Below are 16,452 nucleotides of genomic sequence, written 5' to 3' on the forward strand. Positions count from 1 at the left end.
AATAGGACAAACAATATTTACAGTATGTACAAAGAGTGAGGGTGTAATACGGTAACATGTGTTTGACTAAAGCAAAGGGGGGGGTACCTTTTTTCAACAGGATGGGAGTTCAGGGAGGTCCTTTGCATATACATAAATGGTTGGTGTATAGATAGGATTTTAACTGGGTTTTGAAGGTGGTTACACATTTTTGTAGTCTGAAGTCAGGAGGCAGGATATTCCAGATTTGTGCAACTTCTTTAGTGAAGAGAGATTCACCTGAGCTATTTCTACAGTGGATATTTTCTATTAGAGCTTTGTTGGTCCATTGCAACTGCCTATTTGAATTGTAGAAGACAATGAGGCCGGACAGGGCAGTTTTTTTTTTCAGGATAGTATAAGATATGGTGTGCCAGGTTAAGTTAGTGGCAGCACAGTAAATATGGGAATTTTAACCAGTGTAGTTTATTTAGGGATTAGGTAGTCATGGGAGTGGGATCTGGCATTGCCAGTGAATCTGGCGATTTTGTTATAGCATGTGGAGTGTTTATTAAGGTCAGTTTTATTTAGGTTTGTTAATACTGGACTTACATATAGTATAGCTGCTAGCAGTTATTTTCTGGCTATGGTGATTCTAGCTTCGGAAGTTAGGTATCTTTTACAGTGATAGAGGGTACCTAGTTTTTTGTGGACTTTGGAGACAGTGAGGGATATGTGTTTGTTGTACTTTAGTTGTTGGTCAGTGGTGAATCCTAGTAATTTAGCTTCTGCGACTGGGGTGATGAGAGTCTTGTTAGCTAACGATATGGTAAAGGTACTGTCTTGGGTTTTTTAAAGTGGAAAGCATAAGCTGTGTTTTCTTTGGGTTTACTATTAGCTGGGAATTGTTTAGCCAATATTCTATTTTGGTGAAGAATTGTTGGGTTTTTCTTGGAGAAGTTGTATGTTGGCTGCGAAGCAGATCAGAGCTGTATCATCAGCATATTGGACTATTTTGGCATTTGCAGTAGCAGAGTGGAGTTGATTTGTAAAGGTGTTGAACAGGAAGGGGCCGAAGATGGAGCCTTGGGGTATGCCGATTGTGACTGGGAGTGGGGGGGGGGGGTAGAGAGTTAAGCCATTTGACTGATTGATGGCGGTTGTCAAGCTAGCTTTTAAACCAGTGTAGGCTGGGGCTGTCAAGGTTGAGATCTGTGAGGCAGGTTAGGAGTTTATTATGGGAAACTGTTTAGATAGCTTTGGATAAGTCTAGAAAGGTGGCAGAGACAAGATTAACTTGGTTCCTGTGTGTGTTTATGATGTCTGCAATTGTACTATCTAGTAATATAACCAAGACCAGTCTTCTTACTGGAAACTTCCATTTATAAAAGGCCCATTTTCTTCTCTCGATTCATTATATGTAAACTCGCTGGGGAATAATGACCAATACAATGCAATTATACTTTCAACTCTGTTATATTTTCATTCACTTCATCGTCAATAAAAAGATAATCTATTCTATTCACCTGCTTTGCTTCCTTTCTGAACTAAAGTTGATATATTTCCAGCCATGTAGTATATTGTCTTGGATAAAATCACAGACTTAATAATCTACTTAATAATCTGGTTAAATAAGAGGTACCACATCATTATAAATTTTATTTAAAGTACATAAGGGTTATATTATTATGACAGCTACTAAGTAGGGCAGGACTAGCTCGAATGTCACACTGATGGGGGAAGGGATGTGAATTTAACGTGTACCAATATCACTTTGTTTTGCAGCACAATAAATCACTCCCTTGCCTGATAAAAAAGTGTATATATATATATATATATATATATATATATATATATATATATATATATAGTTCCCCTTCACAAGATCGAATGGATGGAAGCTCGAAATTCATAATCTTGAGACCAGAATCTCGAACTTCCATTCACTCGAAATTGTGAATGGGAGCCTTTGTTTTAAAAAAATAAAAAATTAACTTACCTTATTGCAGGGGGCCAGGTCCCCCTGTACTCTAGCAGTTTAAATGTGGATGTTCCATGACCTCACTATAGCGGAGGAATGGAAAATCTTCTGTTTTGCGCTTACTCATATAGCACGGAATGGGAGATTTCTCTTTCCTTCACTATAGTGCAATCTCGGAATAGGTATATTTAAGTAGGGGGTGTGTGAGGGCACAGCCCCCAATGTGGGGGGTGCAGGGGGTGAAGCCCCCCTGCGAAAACATTTGAAAGGTGTTATTTTTTTTATTTTTTTGTCCCTTTCATATGTTTGAGTTTCTCTAAATTCGAGATTCTGGTTTCTAGTTTATGACTTTCTAGTTTAGAGACATTCGATCATATGAAGGGGAACTATATATATATATATAGTGCACCTCTCCTAACATTTGGCTATGGTTAAAAAAAAAAGCTGGAGGCATGCTATAAGGGTGCAAAATTTGCCACCAACAAGCAATACTGCAGCCACCACTGTATTGTCCTTAAGGCTTTGAATTGGCTTGAACTGTCTCACCACTTAGTTACATATAGCATATGTCCACACACATTCACAAAGCCAATGACTGCCTTGAATTTGCTCCTATCCTTCCTTCCTTCCAAACTAATAGAATAATCTGATGTAATTAACATCTTTTCAGCATATATAAAGCTCACAGATCCTCTGGTCAAAATCTCTACTTGTACTCTGTTGCTAAGAAATGTAATTCCATCCCACTGCAAATTAGATCTACCTTTAATCTCTACAACTTCAAACTACTATTAAAAGACTATGTAAATAAGACCTGGTTCTGCTCCTGCACTACCCCAGGCTGAACTAGTGACCCCCCCTACCACCCAGTATAAATTTTATTCTCCAAAAGCAGTCAATACATTTCTTAAATGACAATCTTGCTTAGTCTATATTCTCTTTTGCAAAGTGCTTACTCAGTGAGATTATTATCATCTCTTTCAAAGTCAACTTGTAAATATTTTAACTATTGACAAAGCTCTTTTTTCAGCTTGTTATATCTGTCAAAATATTTGCAGTATGCATGCATAAGGTTAACACTATGAACTGAAGTTGAATTTTTACTTAATTAATATGCTGTTGTTCTGTATTAGGTTTTTGCCTCCAATGAAAGTGTGATATTATCCCAGATGGATTTTTCTGATAAACAAATGTCAAATAGAAAGAAATAAATTTAAAAAAATCTGTATTTGGGAGCAGTCTTTAAAGACTGAGTATACTTACTCTATTAGAACAATTTATATTTAGTCTACAGAAAAACATTTCATATAGACACTACACCTTTCTACTGAAACAGTTCCAAGACTTGGAATTTGGGGTCTATATTACGAACACGAAAAACCGTATGAGCGAATACGAAGACGTCGACCCATATTGCGCGAAGTATGGAAATCCCGAAAGCACAAAACCGCGAATTCCGAAATGTTGACTTGGTTTGGTTGGCCCGTCTATGGTATAGCTCCGTAAGGTAAGTGTGTGATAGATAGGACTTTAGTGTTATTATTTGGGTTAAGGTAAGTGTATAGATAGGTAATGTATGTAAGGTTTAGTGTAGTGTTAGAAGTAGGGTTATTTTAAGTGTATGTATGTGTATTGTTTATTTTGATTGGGTGTATGTCTGTAGGGGACGTGTGCGGACGTTACGGACCTTAGGGTTAGGGTTAGGGAGGGGTTAAGGATAGTGCATAGATAGTTGTGTATGTGGGGTTTAGTGTAGTGCTGGAGGTAGGGTTCTGTTAAATGTATGTATGTGGATTATTTATTTTGTTTGGGTGTATGTGTGTAGGGGACGTGTGCGGTAGTTACGGACCTTAGGGTTAGGGAGGGGGTTACGGATAGTGCATAGTTAGTTGTGTATGTGGGGTTTAATGTAGGGTTAGAGGTAGGGTTTTGGTGCTTTACCTTAGGTTAGAAGTAGGGTTTGGTTAGTGTATGTGTGTGTTTTATTTATTTTCTTTGGGTAGGTAGTATGTAGCGGGTGGTGGGGTGGCCGACTATGGCAGTTCGATATTTTTTTTCACAGTTTAGTGCGTTCGGGATTTTCACGGTTTGTGGTATAGGTGTCGATGTTTAGGTATTTGGGAATAGGGTTTTTTGCTTTGGTAATATAGACCCATAATTTGGATACATTCTTGGCTAAGTTCAACATGTGCATCACAGAAAGCTTCTTTCTGTGTTTTTCATCTATATGGACATTTTAAGCCTAGCCAGTTTACCTTTTAATGCATTAAATAACCTATCCCATTTGATTATAGATTGGCCTTACCCATTCCATGGTCAGTGATTATGTATTACCTTTAAAGAGAATAACTGGGCTCATACCATACATAACTTGGGAGGACCCGTGCATAAGATAAAGCATGTAAGAGCTGCCTTTTTCCATTGGTGGTACAGAGGGCAGTCTTGGAGTTAATTTTCCATTTCTCATCCGTAGATCTAAGAAGGGCTTGAATATAGACAGTGATGAACTTTGTTTCATGTGTATGGGGAATCTGTGATAGAGCAGTAATATCCTCTGCAAGATATACTGGTCCCTCCAAACTATTCTGTTGATGCTGCAAAAGATGTTTAGACTGCTAGACCGAGTATGTCTATGTCTGGTGCTATTTGACTTGCTGATCTGCAGTAAATACCTCAGTAATGGGTTGGTGGATGCCTTGTGTGCAGTCTGTAGGATAGAGTATAGTAGTAGAGCTTTGAGTCTGTCAATGTAGGAAATATTGTTTTTGCCTTGTACCCTTTTAGGAAGGTATCCCTGTGGGACATTCCACTTGCTGCATGTGCCTGGACAAATACATGTCAAAGGGGGCATTTTATTCAATGACAGGTCTAATTAGGGTTGAATAAAGGGGGGACAACGACATCCATTGATCTAGACATAATCCCTTTGTTTATAAACTGTGCAGAAGGACTTTCTTGCAACAATGAACATATATTGGTCAAAAGTAAGGTCACCGTCCACATTAAGTTCACAAATCCTGAACATCTGGGTCAACTCTTAGGGGAGTATTGTCAATATTGTGTTCCCTGGGGTAGATGACTACCTTAACTATACAATAATGTATTTTTTGGCATTTAGTTTTGGTCCATGATTTTGGCACCAGTTATTTATTTGACCCCATGAGCTTCAACATGCTTATTTTATATGAACACAGACATGCTCAAGTGATACAACCAATATATAGCTATGAGTCTGATCGCAAATGTCATACATTATTTGAGTTATGATTAAGATGATATATTTTGCACAGTTTTGGAGTTCATATTTATAGTTTGCACAAATGAAATTTGGGATGTATATACTGTATATTAATTTTTAGGGTAAATATACACATTAGATAAATGGGGGTATATCACTTTCCATTATGATAATTGAAGATCTGTAATAGACTGGGTAAAACAATTATTTGAATATGTTTGTCATCACACAACTGAAGTCTCAGCATTGACACTTGCTGACAGTATACATAACTACTCTGGTAGTATGTGAACATATATAGGAGAATGTTCAGCTCAGGTGTGGTTTCAGCTGAATTTTTTGAAGTTCATAGAGACTTGTTTTAGACTTTGCAGATTTAGCAAACTCTGTCTACGCAGGAGGTGAAATTGCATTAAGAAACAAGAAGGCAGTTATTTATGTGATTAATCAGGCCTGACAGTGAGAAAAACGATCTCAGGTAGCTGATTCATTGATATAAGGGGATGAGTTAAACTCAAAACAGTGTTTTACACATCTGGTATTGCAGGGTGCTTGGAAGACTTGAATGGGATGTAAATACAAGTATTTTAAACACGGGAAAGTCAGAAATATTACAAAAATGAATGAATAGCATACCCCAGTTGTGTATTGGGAACAAATATTCAGCAGTTATTGCCTTGCAAACAGTTTAAGAGAACTATGACACTTGGCAAGTTGAATTTTATTAGACAGCAGTAAAGATCAAACATATTACATATATGAATATATAGAGATCTCAGAGGATGACAAGCTATCGTTCAGAGCTTTAATGAGGATAGGGTGAAGTGGATGGCTGCCCCAAAACATACTTTTAGTGGGCATGTTCAGTAGTAGCCAATGGAGTGTAATTGCAGTTCAGGTCTTCCATTAGTCAAAGATGAGACTGCATCTTCCTAACAGACTGTTGATATTGTTTTTATGCTTCAGAAAGCCTTTTTTGGTCCATAACTTTAGGTTGGTGGGGCCAGATGTGCTAGTTAATCTCTGCTGAGATTCATCCAACAGGTGCAAGGATGACATTGTCACAGACATCTCAGTCAGTCATACAAGTGAAAAGGAATGTAAAAGTTCAGTTATTGTCACTCACACAGGAATAAGGACTTGACATTAAAACATGCAACAAAATCTGACAAGATTTGATTGGCATTAACTTTAGAAATATTTTATAATCTTCTAGGCTAAAGAAGTTTGTCCCAGGATTAGGCTCTCTATGCTGTAAGTGTAGGGTGGCAAATTAATGGACCATGTGCATATCTTCTGGTCTGGAGTCCATTAATATTTAGTTACATAAAAGTTTGGGAGAATATAAAGACTTCCTATATGGCAGATAAACTACTTTGTTGGCAGAGAGACAAGAGTGGAGTAATTATTTCTATTTCCTTACTTTCCTCCCCAGGTGAGATGTCTAAATTCACCCTTTTGCATTCCCCAGATAGTTCTTAGATCAACCACTCCTTATGTTCACCAGGAAATAGAAAGCAATGGTAATCCCATCAAGATTGTTACTGTACCTTATGAGTCAACTGTGTGAAATGTCTATTAGGGATATGAAGGTAGGGAAAAATAAGAAATGGAAACTCATGTTTTTGAAATTCTCTTCAAGGATCTAAATTGGAGTCCTTATTTTGCACAGACTGAGGACAGTGCAATACAAGAAATTTTGACTTCTAGACAGTTATGTATCTGATGCTGTAATGAGGTAAAACATACTGATTTAAGAGAAATGCTCATTACTGAAGTTTTTGATTTATGTTGAATATTAATACTTTAAGCTGAAAGTACAGTTGTGTACCTACCATAAATGGAGATGTTCGAGTGTATTCACTGTTGCAGTCATTACAATTGGGTTATCCTGCTGGCAGGCTACCCACAGTCGGCCCGAGTTCCAAAGTCTAGGTCCGGTGTCAGTGGCTGTCGCCTCCTCCCTGATGTCAGTGCGCCAGGGGTATAAAAGATGCAGCCGACGCCATTTTCTTCAGTTTTTCTTGCCCCAGATGTCAGGTGCCCCTAAAATGGTAGGCTAAATTATGCCAATAAGCATGCATACACAAAAAACAACTTTTCCTTCATCTACAAGCAAATACACCACATAGGTTGTATAGAATAGAGAAGTACAGATAAGTCCCAGCAAGGAAAAGGGAGATGGTGGGAGGTTTAACTTGGACTGCAACAATGAATACACTCAAACATCTACATTTATGGTAGGTACACAACTGTGCTATGTTCATCGTGTTTCACTGTTGCAGTCATTACAATTGGCTTAAATCCCAAAGCTAAGGTTGGGAGGCTGGTGCTAAATAGGATTAGGAGAGCCTATCAGGCCCTGCAGAACTGCAGTGGCAAAGCCTGCCCTGGATTTAGAGTAGAGGGGTAAGTGATAGTGCTTTGTAAAAGTATGCACTGAACTCCAAGCTGCAGCCTCTAAGATGTCTTTGGTTGTTACTCTTCTGAGGAAGGCTGCTGAAGTGGCTGCTGCTCTGGTTGAATGTGGCCTAATGCCCTTAGGCACTGATTTGCCATGCTGTGATTAGCAGAAATGGATGCAGTGGCCTATCCACTTTGAAATAGTCTGCTTTGAGATAGGCTTTCCTTGTGATCCTGCAGCATATGCCACTAGAAGTTGTTCAGTCTTTCTGAAAGCTTTGGTTCTGTCCAAGTAGAAGCGTAGCTGCCTGTGAATGTCCAAAGAATGCAGAAGTCTCTCACCCTTATTCTGTGGGTTTGGGTAAAAGGTAGACAAATGAATTGTTTGGTTAAGGGCCACACTGGACACTACCTTAGGCATAAATGTACGGTTTGTCCTCAGAGAAACCCTGTCAGGATGGACAATGATAAAAGGTTCCACAGCCATGAGTGCTTGTAACTCTGAGACTCGTCTAGTGGAGGTTATTGCTAGAAGCAGAGCTGTTTTCCAGGATAAGAATTTTATATCAGCTGCAGAGGCTGGCTCAAACGGGGGCAGCATTAGTTTTTCCAAGACATAGTTGAGGTCCCATGCAGGTATTGGTGCTCTCCTTGGAGGTCTTATGTTTTTGGCCCCTCTGAGGTACTGCCTTAGTAATGGATGAGAAAAAATAGGTGGTTCTGTATTGTAATGAGCTGAAATGGCAGAGGCATGAATTTTAATTGATGAAAATGAAAGGCCTTTATCCAGCATCTCAGTTAAGTATTGCAAAATCTGAGGAATATTTGGAACAATCGTGTCAATACCTTGTGCCTGGTTCCAAGCACAGAATCTCTTCCATTTTTCTGCATAAGATTTTCTGGTGCTAGACCTTCTGGCCTCCAAAATAACATCCATCACTGCTTTAGAAAGAGGTGTGTTTTGAATGGCTACATTATCTGCCATGCTGCCAGGTTTAAGGTCCTGAGTTGGCTGTGCAGTATCTGACTGTCTTGTTGGGTCAATAAGTGAGGAATTTGAGGTAATGTCCAAGCTGGGCATTGAGACAAGCTCTTTAGGATTGGGTACCAGTGCTGGTGGGGCCAGTCTGGGGCAATCAGTATCAGTTTTGGCTTCTCTTGTCTGACCTTGAGGAGTACCTTGGGGAGGAGAGGCAGAGGAGGAAAGGCATATACTGTTAGGTTTTTCCAGCTGAAAGATAGAGCATCCACTTTCCATGCTTGCTTGTGATAAGTCCTTGTGCAGAATCTCTGTAGTTGGCAGTTGTGAGGGGAGGCAAATAGGTCTATGTCCGGGCATCTCCAGTTCCTTGTTATCATGCTGAAGACTTGTGGATCCAATTTCCACTCGTGGGGATCCATTAGGTTTCTGCTTAGTTCGTCTGCCGGAGTATTTACCCTTCCTGGCAGGAATTGTGCTTGCAGATGTACTTGGTAAGTCAATGCTGTGTCCCACAAGTTCATGGCTAGTCTGCAGAGGGGGTAGGAATGTGTGCCCCCCTGCTTGTTTATGTACCACATGACTGTAGTATTGTCAGTCTTTATCAGTAGTTGTCCTGGATGAAGTAGATCCTTGAAGGCTGTCAGGGCAGTCTGAACAGCTAGCATTTCTTTTTGATTGATATGTAGATGCATTTGACTTGCGGACCATGTGCCCTGAATACATCTTCCTGCCATATGGGCCCCCCAGGCATAATCTGATGCATCTGTTGTCAATGTCTGCCTGGCTGTGGGTAAGGTGAATGGCTGTCCCGTGTTGAGGTGGAAGGCTTTTGCCCACCATCGAAACTCCTGTTGCAGGCAGGGAATGAGGGTAATTATTGTTTCCAGGCTGTGGCAATGATGAGTCCAAACACTTTTTAGATACCATTGAAGTTTTCTCATATGCAGTCTTGCATATGGAATTAGCAGAATGCAGGATGCCATGAAGCCCAAAGCCTGCAGAATTTTTCTTGCAGATAACTGGGTCTTTGTTGCCAACATTTTGAAATAAGTAGTCAGTTGTCTGTGTTTGTTTGGCATGAGATAAGCCATCTGGGCAGTTGTATTTAAGCTTGCACCCAGGAATATTATCTCTTGAGAGGGTACGAGTTTTGATTTCTTTTCGTTTACTGTGTACCCTAGACCTGTTAGTAATCTTTTTACAAATGCCAGATGCTGTAGTAGAATGTCCTTGTTCTCTGCTTGAGGCAGTCGTCCAAGTAAGGATATATTTGTATTCCTCTTTGCCTGCAAAATGCAATTACTGGTGCCAGGCATTTTGTGAAGACCCTGGGCGCAGTAGATAAGCCAAAGGGCGGTGCAGAGAATTGGTGGTGCATTGAGCCAGCTATAAATCTGAGGTATCTTCTGCATGATTGTCTGATTGGGACATGCAGGTATGCCTCTTTTAGGTCTAAAGTCACAAGCCAAGCCTTCTTGCCCAGCATGGGCAGAAGCTGCTGCAGAGTTTAACATTTTGAATTTTGGAATATCCAGGAATCTGTTTAGGATAGACAGGTCCAGTATTGGTCTCCAGGCTCTGTCCTTTCTGGGCACCAAGAATAGCCATGAGTAAAATCCTAGTCCCTGCTCTTGCTGTGGTACTTGCTGAATGGTTCTCATGTCCATGAGGGATGAAACTTGTTTTTGTGCCTCTGCCCATTGATTGCGTGGCAGGTCTGGCATACCGTTTGGCCTTGGCAGAGTGTGAAAGTGGAACCTGTAGCCTTGAGATATGATATTTAAGACCCATTTGTCCTTCTCCTTCAGGGAGAAAACTGCTACCAGAAGATAAGTGCTTGGTGCTGGCAGGGGAAAGTCATTGAGACTGTTTCCTGTATGGCTGTGATTTTTCCTCTCCGCTTTTGGAGGTAGAAGCACCACATTGTTTAGGCCTGTATGAGCCTTGGGGCTGTGATCTGCCTCTGGGGCATCTGTATCTGCCTCTTTGTGGCCTGTCTAACACTGGAAAGGACCAATTCTTTGTAGGCCAGTTCCTGCTAAATCTGGGAGGCTGTACCTGTAAGAAATCCTTGACTGTTTGCATAGATTTAGCTTTGTCCTCCATTTTCTTCAACACCTCTTCTGCTTTAACACCAAACAAGGTATCATGCTGTAATGGAGCATCTAATAGTTTTGCTTTAACATGACCAGGCAGATTCTGTTCTTTTAACCAAGCATGCCTCCTAATGACAGAACCTGTAACTGTGGCCCTGCAGGAGGCCTCTAGAGAATCAAAACCACATTGCAAAGTATGCTTTCCCACTTGTTCAGCTGCATGCAATAAATCCTGCATTTCTTTGTTTTCTGCACATTCTGAATTTGTCAACATTTTCTGTTTAAGAAGCGACATATGATATTGCTGATATTTAAGCATATGAAACTGACTATTTAAAGCTCTTACAGCCAAGCTAGCAGAAGTATAAGTCTTTTCCCCCATCTGTCCAGGGCCCTTGAATCCCTATCAGAGGGGATAGGGTTTTTTGCAGTGGAAGCCTTGACCCCTTTGGGACCCTGAGAGATAGTTTCTGGATCAGCAGCAGGGTTTTTGTAAAGAAATTTATGTGAATCAGGAACCCTGTAGTATCTGTCTGGCTTAATAGGAGCTGGTGGTAAAGAGTCAGAAGACAGACCAGACTCTGAAAATGCATAATCTACAATGTCTAAAACAGGAGGAATAGCAAGGGGGCTGTGCTGAGGTAGTAAAATGAAGTCTCTGAGCCTTTTCTTGGATTCTGAGTAATCTTGGCTCTCCCAGTGGAAATGCTCCCTCATAGTATGCAGGGTCTCCCCAAAAGAATAATCCTCAAGAGGAGAGGCAGAAGGGATAGATTCTTCAGCATCAGAATCCTCATAGGGAGGAAGACAATATTCCTGTTCAGAAGAGGAATCAGAGGAAATGGAAACCTGATTTGAAGATTCATATTCTATCTCTTGCCTAGGCCTCTTATCAGGAGGGGAATGGGAAACCCTGATCAAAGTAATCAGGTCTTCGGCCATTTTAAGCATCTGTTTTTTAGGCATGGAGGCCTGTCCAGGAGAATGCTGTACTTGCTTCTTTGTCTTTAGAGCTGCTTTAGTCTTTGCCTTTGAAGCTGAAGTTGGTTTTACATATAACTATGTAGGCCTGAAAACACCCTCAGAAGCCGATGCCTGCTCAGCGACCCTGCTCAGTGGCTCCAGACCCATCTGAGGGAATAGTTTCCAAGTGTCCAATACCTTGAGTTTCCAGCGGCCTAGTCGGCTCCATGTGGGAGTCGGAAGCGGCCTGTGGCTCTGAGGTAGCGGGCATCAGGGGCTGTGAAAGCGCCTCACTGATAACCGGCAAACCGGCGACAGGCCTAGCAGAAGCCTCGTCGTTGGTTTTGGACCTCGGATGCCTGTCCTTTTCTTTTTCTTTGCACTTTTTATAAACTCCAGTAGTCAGCTGTTCCGATGGCATTATATAACTGAATCTTCTGCCAAAGTAATGAAATGCAAATTCGTACCGAAGCTTAATAGTGCGTTGGTTAAATCTAGCACAAAACTGACAACTAGCAACGTCGTGGTCAGGGCCTAGGCAAGGAATACAGTAAAAATGAAAATCCTTATGAGGTATTTGCTTCCCACAAGAAATACAATTATTAACTTTTTCTAACATTGGTCTGGAGCAAGAAAAAAAGTTTCCCCAATGGGGTACTTAGCTTTAATGAAGACTTCGGATCTGAAATTCGAATTTGAAAATCTCAGGAGTCGGCTGACCGGCACTTGCGAACTGCTTTGCTTCGGGCACCTTGCGGCAAGAAAGACTGAAGAAAATGACATCGGCTGCATCTTTTATACCCCTGGTGCACTGATGTCAGGGAGAAGGCGACAGCAACCGACGCTGGACCTAGACTTTGGAACTCGGGCCAACTGCGGGTAGCCTGCCAGCAGGATAACCCAATTGTAATGACTGCAACAGTGAAACACGATAAACATCTTAAATATTTCTCTTATATGTATGTGTGTGTGTGTGTGTGTGTGTGTGTGTGTGTGTGTGTGTGTGTGTGTGTGTGTGTGTGTGTGTGTGTGTTTGTATGTACATATAGATATATATATATATATATATATATATATATATATATATATAGGTCTACTTCTGTTCATGGAAATTACAATTTATCGAAGAACAGAAGTACGAACCCAACTCTGCAAAAATGCATTTAAGCAAAAATGCACTTTTGCAAATCACATTTCACCGATAAATAATGCATATAGACAGCTTGAAAGATTGCTGCTGTTAAATTATTTTCTAGATATTAAGAAGTGCAGGGAAGTGATAATTGAATTTATGTATTTCTATGAACTTTTTTCCTCTACAACTTGTCAGAGGACATGGACATTTTTCTGGCCCATAACTTATGACACTTATTAAAGTGCTTGGAACATTGGCCTTTTCTTTGTGGTTTTTCTAGCAGAAGAGATGTATTCATATTGATTGGAAAAGTCCTAGATACTAGAATATGAAAAGATATGGGACCTGTTGAAGGTAAATATGGTATTCTCCTTGATAAATTTTAAACAAAATTATGCATGCAATGCATTCCTATTGACAGTGTACTATGGTATAGTACACTTACTAGAGTTAAATAAACAAATCTAAATTTAGTGTACTTGGTTTTAAGAGAAGATATAATGTACTCAAACCAAAGCAGCTCCATCATGGGTCAAGCTAACCGAATATGGAACTAGTTTTAAGAAAAATCAGGAAGAGGAAAGAAATTAGTATGACACTAGAATACAAGGAATATGACACAAATTATGAGATGAGGATAGAATAGCATGGAGAAGACTTCAAAGCTGAAATGGTGAAATGATAAGTCCAATGTGAACGGAAATGAGTTTGTATAGGAGGGGGGCTGGATAATGATTTAGATTAGATAATGGTCAAAATGTACAAAAATACCCTACTGAAAAATGAACTTTCTCCAAGATAGTATCATAGCAGTCAACCTCTTAACTCAATAAATCTGGACAAAGCCTAAACTAATGTGGGGACAAAGGCCCCAAAATATGAACATATTTTAAATATTGCTGTCATGAACTTAGAAAACTGATAGAATGATGGAATTTGTGTTTGCACGCATTTTCTGAAGGAAATGATTTTTGAAAATCAAACATATGTCATTATTTAGTAACCTGAATCCTGACTTCCGACCTCAGTTATTTTCCAGAAAACCACAAATATTATGAGAAATAGACCACAAATGAGGCCAAAATGTGGACATTCTGGTTAAATCTGGACAGTTTAAATGTATGCAGGGTATTCATGTACATGTACCATTCAATGCAAAATAAGTCTGCTGCTTCATGGCAATGTATTAAGTGCCATGAGAAACAGACTGGAAAAAAAAGAAGTAGGTGGCATTTTGTTGAGCTTGATAAACGTAGCTTTGTTGTTTAGCAAAAAGAGGAAGAACAAAAATTCATGAAGCTAAAGTAACTACTACAGCAGCAGTTATAAGAGCTTCCTGCTTTACTTTCCCCCCAACAAGCATGGATTAAAGACCACATTTAGCGAGCTTTGAAAAAAAAGAAAAATTGCTGCAATAATGTGTTTGCGTGTGTGTGTGTGTGTGTGTGTGTGTGTGTGTGTGTGTGTGTGTGTGTACATGTATGAGAGAAACAGAGAGCATTCCTTTCAACTTCTTTGCAGAAGAATGCTGGTCCAGAAAATACCTGAAAATCGTGCACAGTTTTTAACTATAACCCTAATTCACTTAAGTGCATACTGCAAGAGGTTTGGCATTAATGATTTAAGTGTGAGGCAGAGAAGAAGGCATAACTGATACAGTATGGTATCTCAGATCAACAGATGGCACAAATAAACAAGGTAAAATGTAACATGATTCCAGGAATTACTGATTTTTGTGTGTTTGAAGTAGATGTTATAAATCATAGTATGGAAGCCAACTATGGAGTGAAGTGGTCTTTAGAGGGCATTCCAGTTCAGCATATTTGATAACATTTACTGGAGAATGACAGACCCTGAACAATTCCTAGTTGAGCTTATGATAGTTGGGCATTTTTAGACATGTATGTTTGCTTACAGTTTTACTATGGTGACACCAGAAAATATATCAGCAGCAAATCATGCTACTGCAAACTTAATTATTATAGTTGGGAAAAGTTAGTTCATGGTAAACAAGACACTGTCTGAAGTTAAGCACTCAATAATATTAAATAAGTGTTTCAGTTTGTCAGGTTTTTATTTTATTAACTCATTCATTCTTGCCTTTACAAGATCAAAATGTGGTTCTGCCATGCCAAGGCATCTCTCTTAGTTTATAACATTAAAGGCCCAGAGGAATTTTTGACCAACTATGTATCATAGCAGTATTGCCACACATGATTTCAATTAGCACAGTGAAAGACTACATGCTGATAGCATAATGAACATACATGACATTTGGCATCTATCTATCCCACTGATTCATGCTATCACACACATACCTCTCAACCTCGTAGAACAAGAAATCTGGACAAAGCTATAAATAAAAGTGGGACAGAGGCCCAAAAATGGGAACATTTTTTAAATATTGCTCTTACAAACTTAGAAAGCTGATAGAATAACAGGTTTTGCATTTGCATGGATTTTTCTAAAGGGTATGAAGTCTGAAACTCAAATGTCATTATTTTCTAACTTCAGTCTTTAATGATTTAACACAATTTTGCCAGAAAACCCCAATTTATGAAAAACAGACCAAAAATATGAGGCAAACATCTGTACAGTTGAGAAGTATGATCATACAGTCTCTTTATTCATTTGTATTTAAAAGAAATTGCCTGGCAGATTAAAAAAAAGACATATGGTACATTATTTTATGGACTCCTAAGCTATCCAGACCTTTCCTCATTGATTTCAAAAGTATTGGCAGCTATCTTGTAATTTAAATTATTATGTGTGATTGAGAGATGACAAGTCTTACAGTGACAGTAATTAGTGTCCCTGTCATAACAAGGTACATAGTTCAACTTGAAATTTTTACTCTATGCTAATTTATAGGTTTTCCATTTTGTTCATTTGATGCTTTAGTTCCTGTCCATCTCAAAAGAGAGCTTAGTTACTTCAGTCTGTACCTTGATGTATATATATATATATATATATATATATATATATATATATATATATATACACATATATATATATATATGTATATATATATATATATATATATATATATGAGTTCACTATGTAATCCCGAAATACTGAAATCCCGAATTTCAGTATTTCGAAATTACATAGCCGAACACATCAAATACCGAAATCCTTCAACCGAGAAATTCAAAATCCCGACAGTACACTACAAATACAGCACACACAAACACATGCACACAACTTCTCCCCCAACTCAAATATAAAACCCTACACTACATATAAGCAGGGGGGCAAGCCTCCCTGCACCCCCCATGTGGGGGGATGTGTCCCCCACACCCCACTATTTATATGTAGTAACTCCAAGATCGCACAATCAGACACACAAAGGTAACTCACTCCCACACATTTTACACACCCTCGCACACACATCACAGTCACTGACACACTGACATACACTAAAGCCCCTAACCAACACACATACACATACATACATACCCAAACTCACATCTTACCATTCATACACCACAACACCAGAAGTGCTAATTCAAAATCTCCGTAATTCGGGATTTTGAATTTCGCGCTTCTGGTGTTCCGGGATTTCAAGACTTCGCTATTATAATTTCGAAATACTGACATTTGTGATTTCAGTATTTCAAAATTATATAGTTAACCCATATATATATATATATATATATATATTCAACATAAACCTGTTCGACATACCTTACCGGT

Source organism: Protopterus annectens, chromosome 4.part0 (genome assembly GCF_019279795.1).
Source record: "Protopterus annectens isolate FY-2018-M chromosome 4.part0, PAN1.0, whole genome shotgun sequence".
Taxonomy (NCBI): domain Eukaryota; kingdom Metazoa; phylum Chordata; order Ceratodontiformes; family Protopteridae; genus Protopterus; species Protopterus annectens.